General features: G+C 37.7%; 1 protein-coding gene across 1 annotated transcript in view; it reads right to left on the reverse strand.

The window, feature by feature from the left end:
* Klf12 (KLF transcription factor 12) overlaps positions 1–17,484 on the reverse strand; it is a 663,664-nt gene that overhangs the window by 602,790 nt on the left and 43,390 nt on the right. Inside the window, exon 2 of the mRNA XM_087193025.1 lies at positions 5,389–5,547. The gene's annotated coding sequence lies outside the window, so the exon portion shown is untranslated. The remainder of the gene's footprint in view (positions 1–5,388; positions 5,548–17,484) is intronic.

A 17,484-nucleotide genomic window follows, 5' to 3' on the forward strand; every position in this document is an offset into this window, starting at 1 on the left:
AAATTGGGGGTACTGGGAGCTGTGGCACGTCAACCTAGAAGCCTCCTCTGTGCTGGGAGTGGTGGTAGGTTGGCCCAGAAGCCTCCTACTCTGCACTGGGAGCTGCTGCACATTGACCAGAAACCTCCTCCTCCACACCAGGAGCCATAGCTCAGCAGAGAGACCTTGCCCAGCATGGACAAGGCCTTGGGTTCAATCCCCAGCACAGAAAAAAAAAAAGTGCAACATAGAAAAAATCACTGAAGTGTTTTGTGCACTGCTCCTAACCATAAACCACATTTATACAACATATATGGGGTGGCCAGGCATGAGTGTGTATATACGAACATGTGAGGGTATGTACATAATTACTAGCTTGCTCCTTAGGGTTATTTTTGCAAGCTTGTGTCTGTGTGCATGTGTGTGTGTGTGTGTGTGTGTGTGTGTAATTTTGAATCCATAGCTTTTCACATGCTAGGCAAGCAGTCTACCACTGAGCTATACCTGACCCCTACGTATTACTGTATCACTGATGCTTATAACAATATATGGCACACAGAGAGTACTATCAAGATGTTTGTTGATTACATGAATGAATAAGCAAACAAAATGTACAATTCAAGAAAAAGAATCAAGACTGAAATACAAAAATACCTTAATGTATAACTTAGTATCTAACAAGACTGATTCAATAATGTGTTTTCAGAAGTTATAAATACAGATAAAGCAAAGACATGGCTCTGATACATGATATGCTTCAACAGCTTATCCCAAAGAAATTGAACTAGCTATTTAATAAAGTGATCTACAGGAGTGACTGTTATTGCTGTAAATCAAAAACTCCACCTATAACATAAAAGCACTGGCAATTAAATATAATTTAATTTTTCCCTCATGTAATTAAGCAATGTAACCAGAATGTTATTCTTTTTTTTTTTTTTTTTTTTTTGGTACCGGGGATCGAATTCGGGTCCTTGCGCTTAGAATGTTCTTCTGCATCTTTAAAGAAAGCATAGGATTTATGGGGAAACAACAGCTTTAGAAAATATACAGAAATATGTGCTTGAAAATACAAGTGTATAGTAGAAATACAACATTCTTTAGTGGCTGCATTTGAAAATATAAAATATCCTACCTGCAAAGTACAGGGGAGTGGCTCCTGATACATTTGGCCTGTTAATATCAGCACTACTGTCTAGCAAGCATTGCACAGTGGTTTTGTGACCATTCTGGCAAGCCACGTGCAGTGCTGTCTGCCCCATCTCATCCTCAACATCAACATCACTGACATGCTGCACGAGGTCACGGAGTAATTCTGTACGTCCATTCACAGCCAACCAGTGTATTTCTGTAAGACCTTCATTATTACAAACATTGACATCAGCACCGTGTTCTAATAATTTACTCATGCATTTCTTCTGTCCATTTCTAGCTGCCAAATGAAGGGGTGTACAGCCTGAAATATCTTGATAGTTAGGATTTGCTCCTTTCTTTAATAGCAGAACCAAGCATTCTACCGATCCACAATTTGCTGCAATGTGAAGTAAGCTTCTTTTCACACATCCAAATGAATAACTGACATCAAATTTTGAATTTGATAGTAGTTCAGAAACAGACCTTAAATAAGAGGGCTCAGCTTCTTTTCATTGTTCTCAGACAGCACAGTGTCTTACTAGATTCTTGAGAAATAAAAAGAATAGATCTGGTTGCTCCCCTGCCAAAAATTTGCACCTAGCTGTGTTGATCAGCCATAACCATTGGCATTAACGTATAAACAGCAGTTTCATTATCCTCGGGCAACTCCACAGTGTGCGCACGGCGGAGCGAGCGCGTGAGGCGGTTCAACGGCTCCTTCGCTCTCTCCATCGCTCTCTCCATCGCTCTCTCCATCGCTCTCTCCATCCTCAGCGCGCCCTCCGCAATCCCCTCGCGCACTGCGGCCTCCGCGCCCAACGCTCTACATCCCGCCCCAGGCCCGGTGGTGGGCGCAGGAGCTGGCTCCCCGCGCCGGGCACCCGAGGCTGTGACCGCTACACTGGGCCGCGTCCTCTGAGCACAGCGCCCGGCGGCCGCGGGACACACCACTGGAGACCCGGACACCCACGGCAGCCGACCCCACTCGCGCCTTTCCTGCCGCGGTCACCGCTTCCCTCCTGGGCTCGCAGGGCCTTCTGTACAATATTATCTTGAGGTTTACTTTGTCTGAGAGTAAAATTACTATCCTGCTTGTTTTGGGTCCTGGTGTTTGAAATACTGTTTTCCACCCTTTGATTTTAAGTCTATGAACTTCTTTTTGGATTATATGAGTTTATTGAAAGCAACATCCAGTTGGATTCTGTCTTTTGATCCAGTCTGTCAATTTGTATCTTTTAAATGGGGAGTTGAGGCTATTTACACTGAGAGTTATTACAAAAAGAAATTGATTTATTCCTATCATTGCATACCTTTTCTGTTGACGACTCCTTTATTTTTCCTTTTTTTGTATAACTATTTGCCTTGCTTGATGTATTCATCTCATCTGATTTTTTTGGCTTCGTTGTCTTCATTTTTTCTCTCTAGGATATTTTTGAGTATTTTTTTCGAGTGCTGGTTTGGTGTTTATGTATCTCTTAAAATGTTCTCTATTTTGAATGTCCTTATTTCTCCATCAGTTTTGAAAGATAGTTTTGCAGGATATATTAGTCTGGGTTTGAAGTTGTTTGCTTTTAAGGCTTAAAACACTTCACTTCAAGTTCTCCTAGCCTTTAAAGTTCGCGTTGAAAAGTCTGCTCTAATCCTTATGGGCTTACCTTTACATACAGTTTTTTGCTTTTCTCTGACAGCTTTTAAGATTCTGTCTTTTTGTTGAACATCCGAGATTTTAGCTAAGATGTGTCATGGGGACCTTCTTTACTCATTTTACTTGGTTGGTATTCTGTAAGCTTCGTTTACCCATATTTTGAAATCTTTTCTTATACTTGAAAATTTTCTATTATGATTTCTCTAAATAGATTTTTAAAAATTTCATGTGCTGTCTTCTAATTTCTCTCCAATTAGCTTTAAGTTAGTCTTCTTAGTGTCATTTAGTAGCTGTTGGATGAATTTTTCTTGTTCTCTTATCATTTTTAAAGCTTCTCTGAGTAATTTGTCGTAATTTACCATCTTGTCCTCAATTTTAGAAACCCTGTCTTCTTATTGGTCATTTCTGCAATTTACAAATTCTATACAATTTTTTTTTATATCTGGTATTTCTTTTTGGTACCTTTTTGTGGAAACTATATATTTGGTAAATTTATCATTCATGTTTTGAGCCATTTTGATCAGCTCTTCCAATTTTTTTGTTTCTCCTATATCCACATTGGTCAGATTGTATGTTAGTTCAATCATATTTTGTGTCATGTCCTCTTTGAACTCACCAAGTTTTTTTGGCTGTTCTTCAATAATTTTGCAGACCTCTGCTACCTGGTGCTTGCTTTCCTTTTCATTGGTGCCACTTAGATCTGCATTGGGAAAGTTGGGAGACTTTGGGGGGACTTTTGTTGCCTTGCTTTTTCATGTTCTTGTGTATATATATATATATATATATATATATATATATATATTTGTTTTGGGGTTTTTTGGTACCAGGGTTGAGGTCAAATGGAGTGAGGAGATTTTGTAGTTGATATGAGGATCTTTTTATTTAGATTCTGTTTTCCAGTGTTGTGTTTGTGACTTTATTTGTCCAGAGATAGTTGTCACCCCATCAGCTATGCAATTTAAATGGTTTGGACTCTGTCACTGTGTTGTGAGGAGAGTATTTCTACTGCCTGTAACAGCGTTAATGATCTGATCATACATCTGTCATGTGAATTAAACTTTGGTTTTACACTTTTATATTTTTCAGTACTCTTTACCATCAATAGTTTATTGTTAATAGTTCTTGGTCTGCAATGTGGAAAGAAAAAGGAAAGGAGAAAAAGGAAGAAATGAGGGTAAATCACTAGGAGGAGAGGTAGATAGAAGAAATAATAGGTAAAAAAATAGTGGATCAGACTCTGTGGAGCAAAAGCAAGAATTGAAGAAAATGAATAAGGAGAAGAGAAGAGAAGTGAAGAGAAGAGAAGAAACAACAGCAACAACAATAAAAGAACAAAACCAAACCCAGTGAGAACTCAGAACAGGCACTCTAACAAGAGACTATACAAACATTCCCCGCATGGCCACTTTACCATAAAGCCTGACTATCCACACAGTTCCCTTTCTGCTTTAGCTGTAGTGTGTTTTCAATCAGCCATACCAATTTTCAATCTGTCTGTAAGATGTTTACCAGCCTAACCAGGAGTGGTGAGGAATGTCAATTTTTTTTGACTCCACCTCCATGATGCACGTTGTGCTTAAGGTATGTTTAACTGGTCTTTTGTCTATCCCGTAATCCAATCACCTCAACTGATTTGAGAAGGGGAGGATGTGAAATAATTTTCCTCATGCCAAGCTCTCCTTTACCTTCTGCCAATGTTCTGACTCCTGCTGATGATGCTGGGCAAATCTTTATATTCTTGATTCAGACATTTTTCACCTAGTATATCTCCAGAAGTTCCCTGATCCAGCCTATTTCATCTTTTAATTTGTACTCAAATCTCAAATTGAGACTGTCTGAAGAGCTCCTCTTTCCAGCTAGTGGAATCTGGCATAGTCACTGTGCTTGGTTCAGGGACTCTTCCTGCTTCCAAGCATGACAGATTTTTATTAACTCAGATTTTTCCAGTCTATGTGGAAATGACAGAGAAGAGCTCATTCTGGATTAGCTGTTTTGTCACTCCCTCCTTTGTGTCTCCAGGGATGTGAACCATGGGTCCCTGATGACAGATTAAGTCCTGTCCCACTATTTTCTGTGTTTAGCTTTTCTTGGCTTAGAGTGTGTGTGTGTGTGTGTGTGTGTGTGTGTGTGTGTGTGTGTGTGTATGTTGTTCTCTTGCCCACTGTGAATTCTGGAGAGGAAGCTGCTGGGACATAGTGTTTCTTAGTGTTTAAGGGGATAATGAGGGGAAGGGGCTGAAATATGAAGCACCTATCCAAGGAGTCTGGCCTCTGCAATAAGCCCGTTCCCTCAGGTTGTTAGGGCTGCTCACAAAATGGCTGCTCCATGCAAGGTGTGGGAGAGGGAGTGATGTGGCCAGCCATGGCAGTGCTGCTTTCCCTTTACAACAATCCAGATATTTTATTTGATTTACATGGATCATCTTTCAGATTGATTTTTTCATTTCTGCATGTAATTACCTCCCCTATTTCAGAGTACCTTTCTGGTAACTCTTCACTGAATCTCTCTGACATACCACCTCCTCTAATCAGCCATGTTAGATCTCCACCTGAACTATTTTTACCATTAGAAAAAGTACACTTATTTGCACAAGTCCATCATTAGGGAAATAATATAGATGGTGTACTCACTATTTGGGCTCCTGTCTTAGTCACTTTCCTCATTGCTGGGACAAAATACTTGACACCCGCAATTTAAATGAGGAGAGGTTTATTTCGGCTCACAGTTTCAGAAGTCTCAGTCCTTGCATGGTCTGCCAGCTCCAGGCAGAAGAGCCATGGTGGAAGGGCCTGGGAGGAGAAAAACCTGCACACATCATTGTGACCCGGAAGCAGAGAGTGAAGGTAGATGTTCAGAAGGGAGATAAATCCTTTCTGATCATGCCCCAGTGACCCAGTTCTTCCAACCAGACCTCACCTCCTAACAGCATGCCAGCTATATCACCGCATGATTTGGTCACATTCCAAGTACATGATACTTTCAGGGGCCATTGTCAATCCAACTCTCATGGTGCCCTTTAGGTTTTTAAATATGAAAATGTTGGCAGGAAGAAATTTTTAATGTTTTCTAAACTAAGATTTCTAAATTAAAAGCATAATTGCCCCTCCCCCAAGCCTCGCCTACATAATTTGCATTTGCTAATTGATCCTGTGAACTTTAGAACTAATTCTTAATTATTGTTTAACTCTTCATGCATTTATAACTAAGTTATCTCTACCAGGTATATGTATATGTCATGTAGAATTGTATGTTTAATGTATTTTATTGAGTGACTTATTCTGCTTTTGCCCATTAGAAAGACTAAATGCTAAATATGAGCATAATCTTTTATAAGAGTGAACTTTTTTGATGTTAAGTTATTTAGAATGAGGGAAGTCCTGAAACAAAAAAGGAAAATCAAGATGCAGGTTCTATGCAAGTAGAGAGGGAACTCTATTTATTTCAGGTTGTCCTCTGTTTTATGCTTTTAGATGATAATTATTATAATGGTGATAATACAATCATACACTAGATAATGACATTTTGATCAATGATAGCCTGCACTTATGATAGTGGTCCCATAAAATTGTAATGGACTTGAAAAATTCTTATCACCTAGTAATTTTCTCTATGTGTTTTTGTCTATGTTCAGACATGCTTAGATACACAAATATTGTGCTATAACCATCTGCAGTACAGTCTAGTAGTAGTCAGTACAGTACTATGCTATAAAGGTTTGCATCCTAGAAACAGAAGACTATGCTATATAGCCTAGGTGTATAATAGGCTATTCCAGCTCGGTTTGTGTAAGTACATTCTATGATCTCACAGTAATGAAATCACCTAATGATGTATTTCTTAAAATGTATTCCTATTGTTAAAAAGATACTTGACTATATTAATTACCATTTGTTGTGTACTTATGGCCTGCAGTGTACCAAGCACTCGTTATTTCTTTTAATTCTGAAAACCAGCCCAATGAAACAGGCATTATTAATGTAATTTCCCAGAAGGTTATAGATATTTACAAGTTGAAATTTGTGTAGATATGCACCAAAGCTGAGATTTGAACTCACTTGTATGTGACTGTAAAGACCATGATCACAATCATCCTGTCATATGAATTTAGAAGTCTTTGAGTGGATGCCTGAGGTGGTCAAGGTTAAAGGTAGCCACTTCCATGTGGAATGAGACTAGGAGTTGTCAGGAAACCACTCCCCAAACCAAATACAAATACATACATGTTCTAAGCCATAGCATCTTGTGCCATGTTGTGTGTGTGCGTGTGTGTGTGTGTGTGTGTGTGAGTAAGCATTATTTCTCTTTTTTACCCTTTAGATGTTAATAAACCACATTGAAATATTCAAGCTTTACCTCAGTATGAATAAGTAAGATGGCCTCAAATGGACCCCAGGAGTCATCAACTAGAGGTGGTCTTGGAGAAGGGGATGCAGCAGAAGAGATTGCTTCTTTCCAGAACTGGCTGCTTTAGTTGCTATCATGATCTCTAATGACTAGGATTTATATTTAGAAATTTAGGCATTCTAAAAATTACATCTTCTTTAACAAATGTTTAGAAAACTAATGAAGGGACAATTTCTCATTATCATTTTTAAGGCCCCATAATGCTCAGCTTGGTAATGTGTCTCCAGCAGATCCTTAATAAATACTGGTTAATAAAGGAGAAAAATCCTCTTTAAGTTAATAATGGAAGATACTTGGGCAGAAAGACAAACTTCCCTCAGCATATTGGTTGTACCAGGATGTAATTTTGGGACTAATATCACACCACTGTTTTTGAAGTATACTTATTTGCTTAAGATAGAAGGCTAGTGGAATTTCTAGTTGCTTAATCAATTTAGTGACATTTAGCCTTTTATGTTCTATCATTTAACAGCAGGATACTAATCAGAATTTGATTTATCTTTCAATTGTATGATGTAGTGAGACCTAAAATGGATATAATTTCAGGAAGTTGATTTACCAAATTATTTTAGACCTGAGAAGGATCTCCACACAACAGTTATTTGTAGCTTGTATTATATATATTGTATGATTTCTACTTAATTAAAATTGTATCTATAGCCTAGAAATTATTTTTCTAAGAAGTGCTTTCTTGCTAAATGAGATTTTTATGTAAGGAAAACTAACTCTATCCACTGATGGTTGCTTTTTATTGAGGAGAAAAATGTATTTCCACAAAATTCAAATACAATGTTTGTCAGTTCCAATCTAATGCTACCATGTACTGAGATGAGGACTAGTTCACTTAAAGAAGTCAAGCACAAACAACTTCCACTTTGAGATACAGATCCCTGACAGTGGTTGGAATCAGCATTAGATGGCTAGATTAGGGTGAGGGACAAACCACAAACACAACAGAACAAAACAAGGAGCCTAAATAAAACTTCTGCAATTCCTATACCTGCTCTGACTCGGTTTTGTTTTGTGGGTCTGGTTCCTGTTCATTGCAAATGAAAAGATTGGCACTTCATGAAAAATCCAGTACCATGTGTGCCTGGGCTTGTCTGTATTAAAGATTGGTGCAGTAAAACAACTGTCGTGAAGTGACCAACAGGGTACAAACACATGAGTAGGTAAATTACTGTGGGTGGAATGATGCAACTTTTAGCATCCCACTGTATTAGCAGAGCAGTTCAGCTCTTTGGTTCATCAGCACAACATTCACAAAACTCTGGTGCAACAGGGGTTGCCTTCATTGACTTTTTCTAGAAGTATTTAGCTTTAAACCACCTTTCTCTATTTTATTTTCATTTCTTAGTTTCAGGGAGTGATACTTTGATGAGCAGCAACTCTATATTAATTGAATGGTCTTGTCTGTATTTAATAACAAAGTTCACTTAGATACATGCCTTATCATCACTAGAGGGTACTGAACCTCCTCTCTTACACATTAACTTCTATTATCTTTCAATCCAGAAAAAACACCACATGGCAAGTAGACAAGTTTTAGAATTTCAGGAATCAGGATTTTTTTTAGTTTAAAATCTGCTCTTATTAACTCTAATGGTTACTTCCTTCAAGGTGGCTTGTCTGAGTCAATTACCATACCTGTATATCTAAAGACAGGTAGCAAAACAACAATTTTCTACTAATTTTGAAGGCTTTTCCCCTGTTGGCAGACAGCTGGGGGTTGGGTGCACTTGACAGAGAAACAGGGAAGAGGAACTTATTCTCAGGCCTCCACTCACCACGTGTGTGCCTTTGCTGAAGTCATTTCTTTTCATTGAGCCTTAGTTTCTTTATGTGTAAAATGACTGATCCAACTAGATGTTGTTTAGGTCTTTATTAATGCTGAGATGTCCTGATTTCTTGGGTGCTTGTTCAGTGTGAGGTAGTAGTTAAAACAAGCTTGGGCCAATAACAGGGGCACAATTACATAATTACATAAAACACGAAAAAGTATATTTTTGTAAATGCAGGATTGAACCTTCAACAAGGGAATATCTCTTTATCACCATCTCCAAACACTCTTCATTCTTTTTTAAATTTCCTTAGTAGCTTCTCAGACTGGACTCCACCTAGAAGCTGACCCTGAGATAAGGATTTGGTGCTGCATTTGGAGGTGATCCCAGAAAGCCTGGTTATAGAGAGGAGGAATAACAGAGAGAAGGGAAGAAGCCTGACTTAAATATTTTATGTTCTCTCCTGCTGGAGACCTCTGGAAGAGTGAATAGAACATGCTCAGAATTCTCACTCTGTGCTGCAGCAAAGGAACTGGAGTGCTAATACACTGATTTCTATCCTTTACATATTAAGGGAGTTAACTCCCCCAAATTTCTAGCCTGTGCCATAGATAGATCAGGAACACTTTTGTGGCTACAGAAAGCCCAAGGGTGAGAGTCACAGATGCTTGTGGTAGGTAGCAGGTGGTGTCTATGGAAATGGGAATAGGCATGCCAAGGGGATTCGGGCAGGACACCAACAGCATCTGCCATACTACCCTAGTCCAGGCAGTAATACATTTGTGCAAGGATGTCCCCTTTTAGCCTCAAATTCCATTTATGTCTACCTTCTAGAGCATACTTCTTTCAATATTAAAGGTTCTACTGACATTTATTTCCCTTCTCTTCTATGATCAAGACATTACACACATAATTTTGCCTTCTATTTTTGCTAAGTTGTCTCTTGGAATATGTTCCCCAGTCATTTACGTGAATCCACATACGTCTTAGCACACAGAATTTTCACAGAGAGTGTTGCCTTTTTTTGTTCAGATTGAATTACATGCCCTCTGACGGTTTCTCTCTTTCCAAAGCCCAGTCTTACATTAATCTGTTAGCCAGTGCCCATTCAGTCCTGCATTCTCCTCCTTTTCCTTTGCTTACCCAATGTTATTAATCCTTTTAGTGTAAACATCATTCACTCACAGAAGCCTTTCCTTATCCCCATGATTAGATTGGATTTACTTCTTGTCAGTTCTAAAAGCATGTGATGATTTTCCTTGGTGTTGCTCACTACATTTGTGATTTCTATTCACTCTCAGCCTTCCAGGATACACTTCAAAGGCCATGAGTCCTGCTACTATGACTTGTTCACTCTTACAGTGCAACAGCTAGAGAGGCTGGTATGCAGTAGGCACTGATTAAAACTTCCCGAAATACTGTCTGAATAACCTATGCCATTTTGGGCTGATTAACATTTTAAAGAATAATGGATTTTATTTTTTTTTTTTGAGCATTTTTCTAATGAACTCATACATATACTAAAGGTGAGGACTGTTTCTCTTGCATCCCCTTTAAGGGCCATCTCTAATGTTTCACATACACTAGGAGCTTCCAAATGATTTTAAACTAAATGAACTTAATAACAGTGAGGTCACACATTACATGCATTGGTAAGCAATAAGTTTGACACCCACAGGCATGTTGTTCTACTCAGATGAATTTCTGTAACAATTTAAATGGAGTGAATTAATTGCTAGAGAGGGCCTAATAAATAAATAAAATTGAGTTTCAAATATGAAAACAATGAAGACATGTATCTTATGTTTAGAAAAGGTTACAAAAGTACCAAAATGGAAATGGACATTAATTGTAAATACATAAGGAATGCTTGGAAAAATTAAAATATTGCAATACATTTGCCAATTGGTCTTAATAACACAAGCAGACCAGGAAATACAAATTAATTTAAAGAGCAAGAGCAAGCATAAGATTTATAGGTATTAATTTTGGAAAAAAAAATAGATGAGAGCAAAGAAAATTAAATTAAAAAAACTAAATAAGTTAATTAAGATCAATATGCATTAAAATAGTAGATAGCTTTGAAAATATCTATTATTTAACAGATTAATATTAGTAATTATTATGTAAAGAAAAGTCCTCAAAATATTTTGTGCTTTCCTCGTAAAAACACAAAATTTGAGAACAAACAAAAGAAAAGAATATTATTATTTTTACACTGATACATTTTAAGTTCTTATGGACTCAATTTTCATAATATATATGTATATATATACAGACTTTTTATAAATAGAGGCATGAAAATAAAAATATCTCAAAATAAAAAGTACTTTTGCTAAAGTATTATATACAGTATGAAAGGAAATTTTACTTGTCCCAGAGTATTCAAACAAAATTCAGTACAAATTTACTAGCTTTTCTTGAACATTATTTCAAAAAAAGATAAAAATGAATAGTATAATGTAGCAAAATATCAAGTAATAGACTATGTACTTATAATCAGCCTCCACCTTTAAAAATACATATAAAGAACAAATACACAAATACATAAACAGATATGCATGATTTGTAATTTAGTATCTTTTAGTATTTCCTGTAGATATTTAAAAAATTATATGTGAATATTAATAATGACAAAGAAATTTAGTTGTACTCCATTTTGTTTTTTATGGCATTGATTTGTCATAAAACGGTTTGTCTTTAAATATCTTCCTGAAAAAGTGTGAGCACACAGCTACAAACATATGCCTTATAGTACACCAGTAAGCAATGCTTGCAAGGTGTTCTTGTAAACTCTTAGCCAATGGCGGCTGCATATGACATTGAACACGCTCAGACAATGAATGTTAGCACTTCATTCAGTGCTGTGCTCTGCTGTCCTGTCCTGAGTTGAATGTGTGCTGTGCATTTTGGTGGGACATCTCTTTTTGCCACATACTTCATAGTCTCGTCTACAATTCTGAACAATTATGGCTTACAGAAGGTGTGTAAATAAATGGTCTTCAAGGAAACAAAAGAAGAGTATTATAGTTGATGATAAAATGCATGTTTTATATTAACTCAATATATTTGCCAAGAGGTAGCTAACTAGAATTGAACAAATGAGAAGTAACTTGGAGTTACTGTTGTATCTTTGCCATTGGTAAAGACATTACTCATATTGGAGCTGTAGCTGAGAAAGATGGAACAATGTAATGTGAATGGTGGCTGGAAGAACATGACCTGAGATATATCCTAACTTTATGGGATTTGGGGAGAACAAAAGAGCAATTGCAAATTTTAAATTTTAAGAAAGTATTTCCATAGGACACCTGCTGGATCCAGATTCAGTTACCACCTCCAAGCCTAGGAATGCCTTTGTGAATAATAATGTGTTTACCACAGGCTCCAAAATGTTGTTAATAAATATCTTAGGGATAGATAGGACCCCTTAGGTAAGGTCAGATAGGACCCCTCAAGAGTTTAGGAGAAAAACCATCTCTGCAGTGTTCCAAAAATGTAAACAACAGATAGTCAGCTGTCTTGCTTTTGTAACATCTTCCACATTGTTGTAATGTGTACCCAAGATCCTCTATTAGCCTGTGAGACCCACACTCCTAGCAACAAACCAACCAATTGGATGGGGCTGCTGCCAGAGGGCCGGACCACAAGCTTCACTCCAAAAAACAGGAGCACTTCCCTTTTCTCAGCCCTTACCCAGATCTGGGGTCCCTACTCCTCAGAGTGGTGTTGGCTTTGCACTATTTTTTGGCTCCTCTTCCTCTTTCTATCTCCGAGAGATAAGCTCAGGAAATTTGAGGGTGGGCTTGCAACACCAGATCCACTCAAGGACATGACAATATTAATTCATAATAATTCTTAACAGTGTGAAAATACAGAAGAAAACAGAATAAGATTTAAGTATAAAATACTAAATACCAGCTTCAGAGTCAAATAATTTCCAATAGCTCCAAGACATAAAAAAGGAATGATTAAATGGATGAAGATTATTAAAGAAAAGGACATTTCATTTACAAAAGGGGATAGGTATTAAAATAAGTTCTTTGTACTTCTAAAATACTTCTCATTTATAGCTCATAATGCCACTTAAAAATAAAATAATGCTCCACGCTCATCTTTTCACATTTAGTAGCCATGAGAAAAACCAGATATAATTTTTTTTTTGGTACCAGGGCTTGAACTCAGGACCTTGTGCTTGCGAAGCAGGCGTGGTGCCACTGAGTCAAATCTCTGGCCCAAAACCAGATATAATTTAAATCAAATGCTCAAATCCACCCCAAATTCAGAGAAACTGAATAAAATAATGTTAAAGATGTTGTTCACATTTAAATTGCAACTGTGTTCAGGAGATTAAAAGGAACAAACTACGAGGTAAAGATGGTGATCTCTGTGAGTACATGTTTGAGTAAAGCATATAGAATTAGGTGTGGGAGACTTGCTTTCTTAAATATCTGTCAGTTTACGTGTACTCTGTATGACACTCATTCAGTTCTATGGAACTGATATTCACCTTTGCCTTATCCACACTTCTTGCAGAACATCAAGTTTAACTCTCACTTTTCTTTCTGGGAAAGTTAGTTGGGGCTGAGGATAAGCAGACATTCCCTCTACTTCATTAGCTTGGATCTGGATATGTAACTCTACTTCAGCTGACATAATCTCCATGGATTCATGATCATTTTGAAAAATCTTGTTCTTCACTCCTATTGACTCTAGAATATCCCATCAATATCCTCCAATTAACATTTTTTTTCTTTATGGTCATAGTCTTTTTTTTTTTCCAGGAAAGCAAAAGCCTTAACTAGTTTGGAAGTTGGTTCCAAGAATAGATTATATACTCAAGACCTCAGGGAAATGAGGAAATCTGGGTGTGTGCCCAGCATAATTAGGGCTAAAACCAGTGAAAATACAGCTGTGTTAATGATGAAAGATGACAGACAGGGCAGACCATGATAAGGAGTAGTTACCTTTCCTGTCATTACTTGGAATTCAGTGCACAATTTGGTCAGACTTTGGATATTAGCTTGTTGCTGGTAAGTAACGGCTGAAGGAATTAGAATGGAAGTAGGATCAGGTGCTCTTAGCTACAGTGGGTGTCTTTAAAAAAGAAGAGAACAAACTTAAGTAGGAAATTCTTAAGTCACAAACTTAATGTCCAGGGGCCTGTATCTGTTGCTGGTGCTATCTTTTGACTCTTACAGCTATAGAAAAAGCTGAGATACTCAGTGACCAGATGAAAAGGTTGGTCTTGGGGTGTCAAGGTAGCATATTATTTAATACATCTCCTCTCCAGGTTTCTGTGGTATTATGGTTTGTCTCTAGATGTCCCCCTAGAGCTGCAAGGCTCTCAGGTCTGGCTTTTGGAAGATGACTGGATTGTGAGGGTGCTATAGCTGACTTGCTGTTAGGAGGCAGGGCTAGTTGGAAGAGACCACTGAGTGTGATCCAGAGGGTCTGTCTTCCTCCCTAGCTCATTCTTTCCCTCTCCACTTTCTGGCTGCCATGAGGTGTCCACCATACCTTCCTGTGTTGGAACTGGCCAACTTGTGCCAAAGTTCTTTTCTAAATTGTGGGTGTCAGGTACTTTGTCCTGGTGACTAGGAAAGTGACTAAGACATGTGGAAAGGTTAAAATATTAAATGGAAAGAGGGAGACCTTAAATATTAAATTAGGGATATATAGAAGTATCTGAAGTTCTTGAAATTGCAAAGAATACTCAAATCTCTAAGCTTCCCTTGCCTGTTGATGGATTCTAAATAATTAAAGTGGACTTCTTTTTTTAAAAATCTTAAGAGGTTGTTTCTCCCTTGCTTGAGTCACTTCTCTGAAGTTTTTTTACCTTCTTTCCCTATTTTCAACTCAAATCAATATCTAGAGTTGGATTTCAGCACACTCAATTATGGTGTCAATCTTTGTTTTGGGTTTAGACAACAGAACAAATATATGTACAAATTTAAATAACAAAATACCTAGGTAGGGAATATATGGGACTAAATTCTGAACCTGCTCAATCAAAGAGTGGAAAAGATAGCTTTAGTTTAGTCTAAAAATATAGCTTTAGTTTAGTTTGGTTTTTTAAAACCAAAAACACAAGTGTGCAGTTATCTGAATTCCTTGAGAAGGCAAAGTGGTTTTAATTCTTAGGTAGGTTGGTGAAAAGGAAGCTGCATTGAAATGTGATCATGCTAAAGAAAGATAAGATGCAATGAATTATTTTCCATAAAATATAGAAAAGAACTGAAAAAAAAACCCCATCCCATCCATTTCCTAACTGTATTCCCTAAATAGACACAGAACACTATCCTTGTACTAGGGTCTTGAGAAATAATTCGCTGAGGGAACAACTGGCCATATGATTATGGCTTCTGCTGTAGATTGGGGATATTGCCGGGGGGCACTAATATTGAAATGGTCTGCCTGGTTCCAGTGAAGATGGGATAGATCTGGTGGTACAGGAGGGCAGGTACAGAAGCTAAGCCAGGCACTTAACCTCTAGAGGCTTCGTATCTGCTTTTTCCCTAATAGGGACAAGTGGGTATTTTACATTGATTTATTGATCATGGAGTCTATAGATCTAAAATATATGAGCAATTCACAAACTTCCTAATAAATTTGCATAAATTTTCCACATCTGAAATTTAAGATTGCCAAAAGGGAGACACAGTCATTACAGTATTTTCAGGCCTTCAGAGTTCATTTTCTGGTGTAAATATATTCTGAAAAAAGAATATATGTATAGCTTTCATTGGCTTTTAGATAATGGCTCCTAAATTACATATTCCTGGTAAAGAAGAATGGCACTGTGGTTCCCAATGGTTAGAAGCTCATGATGTTCAGGTGACAAATAGAGTCTTAATTCAAGTTCATCTCATAGTAGGCACAGTGGCACTTACACACATCTTCTTTTCCCTTCATTTCTTGAATGTGTTCTGGGAAAGATAATCTAGGCAACACATTTGCTTCTTGACTCAACAAATATGAATTATTATCAGGGAAAGGAACAGGATGGAAAACCTAGATCTCACCTTCCTTAATAAAAGAATACACCAAGAGCAATACAACACTTCTACGGATGCCCAAAGATTGGTGCCATCACGAGTGACTGAAAAGATGGGGAGTGGTCATTTCCACCATAGCTCCATTTAGCTCTCCAGTTAGGCTGATGGGGAGGCCAGATGGGTCTTGGAGAATGGGAGTGGATTATCATAAGCTTAATTAGGTGGTGCCTCCAAGCACAGCTGCTATTCCAGATGTTGTCTCCTTACTAACTCAAATCAGTACAGCCCCTGGCAGTCAGTCCAGGCTGTGGTGCAATCAGCTCTACCTGGCAGCCCATATGACCCAGCAAATCCAGTGAAGCTTGAGTAGTTTGTGGCAGATTGGGATGTTTTATGAAGCCCCAGTAGTAAATTCACAGTCAAGACTCCTCATATTTTTGAAATAAAAGGTATGACTTCTTCAGCAATTATTCCTCTTTGGAGAAACACTCTTTAATTATTACTGAAACCTGGTAGAGACTAGATCCCTGACCTTGTGATTTGGGTTACCCATTCTGAACCGGACTTGAAACCATCACTGAAGAGTAAAGCCCAGCACACAGAGGAGTACTCTATCAAATGGAATATAAATGAAAGAACTGAAACAAGCCACTGTTGAGTATGTACATTAAATTAAAAAAGAACACTCATTCTCTCCATATTTGTCTTCCTGTTGTACATTACTACTTTCTCTCAACCCCATAGGAATGGCCTTATGGAAGGATTCCCCTGACTAGTTAGGAGACTGAGAAGTCAAATAGGTACATAGGTAAATGGAGACATAGGTAGGTGGGTCAGTAGATAGACAGATAAATAGCTTGGTTTACAAATGCTTCTTGCTGATTTTCTGGGGCCAGAGTGGGAGGGAGGCTTTATAATTTTATTGCACTGCTCAACTCAGTGTTGGACCTCAGAGGAGGCATATCTTGTTGCATATTATTTGGAAGATGTCATGAATTTCATCAAATAATAACACAAAACAATGGGTAATGGTTAATAGTGGGAGAAGGTGATTAAAAATTTGGAAGTAACAAGACTATTTTGGTTGAGAGTAGTGAGTAAACTTCTTCCCGGAATGCAGCCAGAATGGGAAAATATTAGTGTACAAGTTAAATTGTTCTCAAAATTTTTTTAAGGTCAGGACAAATGATAACCCACTCTCTGGAGGTCATTCTGCCTTTTCTTCCATTTTCTCAGTGCTCACTTAATGGTCTAATGAATGAATTAGCAATAGTGATAATGATGAAATTTATTGTAGTGGGTTGAATGGTGACCCCAAACACATGTCCATTTCCAAATATTCAGAACTAGTGAATGTGACTTTTTTGAGAAAAGATTTTGTGGATGTAATTAAGTTACAGAATTTGAAATGAGGTTATCTGGATTACATGAATGGGTCCTAAATCCACTGAAAATTGTCCTTATAAGAAACAGAAAGACACGGAAAAGTCAATGTGAAGATGGAGGCAGAGACTAGAGTCATACAGCCACAAGCCAAGGACTA

This window comes from Heterocephalus glaber, unplaced genomic scaffold (assembly GCF_053883595.1).
Source record: "Heterocephalus glaber isolate CG9 unplaced genomic scaffold, H.glaber_assembly_v1.0 deba00001577, whole genome shotgun sequence".
Taxonomy (NCBI): domain Eukaryota; kingdom Metazoa; phylum Chordata; class Mammalia; order Rodentia; family Bathyergidae; genus Heterocephalus; species Heterocephalus glaber.